This window comes from Ailuropoda melanoleuca, chromosome 16 (assembly GCF_002007445.2).
Source record: "Ailuropoda melanoleuca isolate Jingjing chromosome 16, ASM200744v2, whole genome shotgun sequence".
Classification (NCBI taxonomy): Eukaryota; Metazoa; Chordata; class Mammalia; order Carnivora; family Ursidae; genus Ailuropoda; species Ailuropoda melanoleuca.
Window position 1 is genome coordinate 54558680 of NC_048233.1, and position 5843 is coordinate 54564522.

Below are 5843 nucleotides of genomic sequence, written 5' to 3' on the forward strand. Positions count from 1 at the left end.
AAGACCTTATTTCCAAATAAAGTTACATTCTGAAGTCCTGGGGGGTAGGACTTCAACATATGAATCTGGGAGGGGGCATAATTCAAGCCATAACCACCTCCCTTTGACTCAAAAGAACCTAAAAGTCTCTTAGTTTATCAGAGCTTGTTCAATTGGGGACGGCAAAGCAGCTATTCTTAACAATCTTTCCATTTCTTCCGTTTAGTATGGGTAATAAAAGTCTTGCAAAGTGTTCTAACACTTGGCTTACTGTGGGCATTGGTTGCCTAGAATTCTCTCCAAGATGTGTGGGAATGTGATTGTCTGACATGGCCAGAGGTGGGAAAGTAAAGATGCATTCTGGACAGCGAGGAAGACATCACAGACATACTACATGGCCCTTCTGCTGACAAGGAGTCAGTACGATAAGACACGTTGTCGATCCCCTCAAGAATCAGATGGCAGAAGCCCTAGATCAAAGAGCAAGAAATAAAATGAGCACTGGAGACAAGGGCATTAAACAAGTGTACTTGGCTGTGTGACTGGTATCCCAAATCACTCAAGAGTCTGATTTTTTCCACTTGGCAGTTCATCTTCATCTACGCTTAACATTACTCAGAAAATTAAGTGGATCTATTCAATGCGATGGCAACATCAGTGACTGCAGAAGGTAGAGCTATTATTTGGAGTAAGTATTCTGGAGTCAACTGTATATATCTCAAGGTGAGATCTGCGGAGTATGTGAAATTGAAAAGTTGCCTGAAAATCAAATAAAACGAGAATCCCTCTAGGTCACTCTGCTTCTGGGTCCTAATGAGATCGCATAACAGTTAAACCTGTGGTCTGCTCCTGGATTGATGTCCAACTTTCCTTTTTGGGGAGTTTCCTCTGGGTGGCCCTTATCTATGAGTCACTGACTGGGCTTCTGTTGAATTTGGTGCCAGAGGACTGAGCCACCATGAGTTGCTGCAATGTTACTCTGAGATCTTCCAGCAGGGACTCCTCCAATTACCACTGTGCCAGCCTGAGGGGCTATTGCTCGCTCACCTGTGGCCTACCCTTTGCCAGTGACTTAGAAAGAGGAAGATTTGATGGGACACCCTTCCTTTCAGTCGCCTGACATCAGGGTACGTTGTTGGCACAGAGTTCCGTCTGGGTTTCAGCCCCAGTGTTTCTCTCTACCCAGACCCATTGTCCCTTTACTACTCTAGTCTTTCCCTTAGTTACAACACAGCTCAAGACGAGCTGAGGATTCTACAAAAGCTGATCAAAGAAAAGATCCAGGATTATAGAAGAACATTTCCAACTGATCACTACTTGGGATTACTATTCAAAGCCTACAGGGTTCAAGCATAATATACAAAAGAAGGAGAAAGGCTAATGGGGATAGGGTAATGCAAAAAATTCACACCCAGTCGAAAGGGGACAGCAGTTCCTCAGTTCCAGCTGATTGTGGCCAGTGGAAATGATACCACCTTTTTCTGAGAGGCAGAGAATCGAGATATTTATGTGTCATCACAGGATTATTTTTTTTTAAATACTGGCAAACATAATGGCAAATTAACAAACAATGTAAGCTAAATAGAATGTCTCTAGGCCAATTTGGCCCTTAGACTCTCACGTGGAAGTCTCTGGGCTGGCAGTTTAGAGGCTACGTGACTTGGGAATTCCTCAAGCTTCTCTTATAGGATGCTTCACTCATTACGGGCCTGACTTCCTAGCAAGATCTAGGAATAACTCCCTGCCATGCTCTTAGCCTATGTCCCAGTGGCATACATCATCTTTCCCCCTCACATGCAGCTGTGCTTGAAAGCATCTGCCCACCTCAGAGGCCAGCCTTAAGAGATTGAAGTACAGACAAAAAAAGCATTTTCCTCCTCATCCATGAAAGCCTACATGCCATTCATTCAACCAATATTGACTATGTGACCACGCACAGGCAGGTACTGTTCCAAGCATATGTATGTTTGTTGTGGAGTTTATTACATGTCTAGGAGACAGATTTTTAAGAGTAAATAAATAAGTAAATAAATACGCAAATAAATCAGATAATTTCAGAATGGTACGTGTTAGGGAAAAACAAAAGAGAGTAATGGGACAGAGAACGGTGGGAGGGTGGAGTCCTACCTTAGCCTTGGTTGTCAAGAAAGCCTCTCTGAGGAGGAAACTTACATAGAATTTCTTAAAAACAGAGCTGAAATGTGGATTCCTGAGTGATTTATTGAATGTATGTTCTTAGGAGAAGGGGAACTAGGGGGAAAAGAGTCCACAGAAAGAAAGCAAGGCATGGATGTGGTCTCAGACGTGGGGCACTTAAGCCTGGTCCTACCAAGAGCTCTAGAACATGAATTACACCTCACAACTGGTACCACCTTGAAGCATGAGGGTTGATCTTTTGTATTTCCCTGTCAGTCACTGGCTTCATTCCTCCCCCTGGTGAGGGGAGCATAACCTCTTAAGCTATGGGGCTGAGGGCAATTCTTTGGAAAAGGTGGCAGGTGTGAGCTGTTAATAGCCAAATACACCAGCATAGCGAAGGGACTATGGGGAGGCACCTGCCATATTCGCTATCAGAAGTGATATTTGAGCTTGGATCTGGAAGTAAGAAGTATGCATTTATGCAAATATCCAGAGGAAGAGAACTTCAAGCTGAAGGTAGGGCTTATGGGAACAAGCTTGGACAATGATTCTGGGGCTAAGAAAGAATGTGGAGCATGGGGTGAAATGTAGCTGGAGGAGTAGATGGTTTAAGTCAAGTAGTGTATGACATGATTTTGACTACAAGATTCCATTCTAGTCTGTTTCAGTCAATAACGAAACATAAGTTTTTATTTTTCCACAGTTAAAGAAAACTGTCTTTTCTTACTGGTTATAAATGAGTTCGCTTTTAACCTAGATGTGGCTGGAAGCTATCTTGTAACCATAAAAGCAGAGCTATGGAGGAAGCTCTTGGAGAAGGGCAGAGCTGAAGGAACTTAATGGAGCCAGAGCCTGGACTAAGCTCTGCCTGAACCCATCCTGTGCTACCTCTGAACTTTTCACATTTGTATAAGCCATAAATCCCTTATTGATTTATTTAGTTGTTTATTTATTTACTTAGAGAGTGGGGGAGGAGGGGCAGAGGGACAGGGAGAGAGAGAATCCCAAACACCCCTTGGGTGCAGAACTGGACGCAGGGCTCAATCTCACAACCCCAAGATCATAACCTGAGCAAAAATCAAGATTTGGATGCTTAACCAACTGAGCCATCCAGGCGCCCCCACAAATCCCTTTTATTTTTTTAAGCTAGATGTTAGTAATGCTATATAAAGCCTTCTAGTTGATGCAGAATTTGGAAGAGAGAAGTATTTCGGGAAGGAAGGGGTGATGACAGTGTCAAATGCTATTATTTATTATTTAAAAGAGGACAGAAATTAATGCTTAGACTTTACAACATGGAAATCGTTGGTGATATTGACAAATGTTGTTCTCTTGTGACGGAACAGTCCAAAGGAAGAATGTGTAACGCCATAAGATATTTGGAGCATGTTGCTCTAAATCCGTACTTACTTGGAAATTAAATCTTCTCTAAAGGAAGCATCACATTAAGAGATGTAGCTATGCCCATCACTAACAAACATTCATAATAGCACATCAAGCAGTTTAGCACCTTAATTCCACAGCTTCTGAGACACCTTTATTTTTTATTATAATTTTACAAAGCACTTGCATAAGTAAATGACCCATTTGTATGGTTTTCCAAGAACCGTGAAGTGTTCTACCACAAAGGTATAAATTCCCACCTCTTGCGTACTCAAAAAGTAACATGACAATTTCATCATCGAGTTTTAAACAATCTAAAGGTAATATCAGCGAGATTTTAAGTGTAAGCTATCACCTGTTCCCCTTCATCTGGTAATCTATGTAAGAAGAAAGCCCTTCCAGAGCCTTGACCCAGGAATGTATCTAAGCATTGAGATGATGGAAAGGGAGAATCCATTCTGCCTTTCCACAACTTTCTCTGGGGAATCATTGCTTTTCACCTGGACAATTGGTAGCTGGTCTTCTTGCCAAGTCCACAGTCAATCTTGGCTCAGAATGAGCTGGATCACCCTATTAAACGTTTTTTATAACCTGAGACAGAAAGCCTAATAGGTTCCCAAAAATATACAAAGTGGGGGCGCCTGGGTGGCACAGCGGTTAAGCGTCTGCCTTCGGCTCAGGGCGTGATCCCGGCGTTATGGGATCGAGCCCCACATCAGGCTCTTCTGCTGTGAGCCTGCTTCTTCCTCTCCCACTCCCCATGCTTGTGTTCCCTCTCTCACTGGCTGTCTCTATCTCTGTCAAATAAATAAATAAATCTTTAAAAAATATATATATATACAAAGTGGCTCTGTTGACACTTTAGGAATATGTCTGTGTTTTAACTGGTGAAACTTGGCTGGCTGTACCTACAAGGGTACCACGGCAGAAAATCAATAATCTTGGATTTAACTACTGAACGAACTTTGAGAACCAACTGAATTAACTTTGAGAACTACTGAACCAACTTTTATCTTCTCTATGACAGACTTGATCCAATATTCCTCCTCTTTTGCTTTACTCTTTCAGTTTACTGAGTTGCTAAGTAAGAATGCTTTTATTTTTAAAAATTTATTCATTTTTGATATGCTGTTTCCTAGATGCTGCTTTGTTTTCTTTTTCTGGGATGGTATCTCTTTGAATTGATGAAAACTGAATTGCTCCCTGCTTGTTTCCATATTTATTATTAGTTGGGACTCTTTGTTGAAAGAGACAGAAGTCTAACCCAAATTGTTCTGGATTTCTTCTGCTTTGCTTTCTTCTAAGATTCAGCTGCTCTCACACAGACTCTCTTTTGCTTGAAATAACTAGAGAGGAAAACATGATGTTTTAATTAACCAGATGCAGGTTTTATCCCTGACTCCTAGGTGGAGTCAGTTTCATTAAAAGCTGATGATTTGAGAATGGTGGAGGAGATGATCTCCCAAATTAAATAGGAAGCAATTAATTGAACCAAAAAAAGGTGAGTGGTCGGCAGATTCCAAATATCCTTTCTACTTCCCATTCTTCCACGTGCATAACAGCTTTCGGAGCTAAACTGCTTCTGAGGCCTCGGATTTAGAGTAGAAAATTTCTCACCGACACTATGGTGAAATGTTGAAGGAAGACTAGAGATCAGGACCAAGAAATGGATAGAAAGAGGAAATGGAAAATTAAAGAGATCGTTCCACAAACAGAAATGAAAGCTATAGTTAGCAATTCGAGAACCAGGGATATGAGTATCAGAGTAGGCAGGGACTATCTATGCATCATGTAAAGTCACATTTTCTGAGAATATTCACTCACATGGGAAATATACTATGTTGTNCGACACTATGGTGAAATGTTGAAGGAAGACTAGAGATCAGGACCAAGAAATGGATAGAAAGAGGAAATGGAAAATTAAAGAGATCGTTCCACAAACAGAAATGAAAGCTATAGTTAGCAATTCGAGAACCAGGGATATGAGTATCAGAGAAGGCAGGGACTATCTATGCATCATGTAAAGTCACATTTTCTGAGAATATTCACTCACATGGGAATATACTATGTTGCAGAGATAGAGCAGGCGCTCATCAAAAGTGACCTTTCCTTCCAGCTAAATTGCACTTCCCAGTCTCTTGCATTTAGATGCTCTTAAATATCTGATTTTTTAGTCAATAGAATGTAGGCAGAAGCTGAGACCTGAAATCTGTGAAAGCCTTCATGCCTCCATGCTAACTCTCATCTCCCTGCTAGATCCAGCAAATGCACTATAGGGCTTTGAAGCCCCTAATGATGGCTTAGCCACTAAATAGAAAAGCTGGGTCTCTGAGTGACTAAAA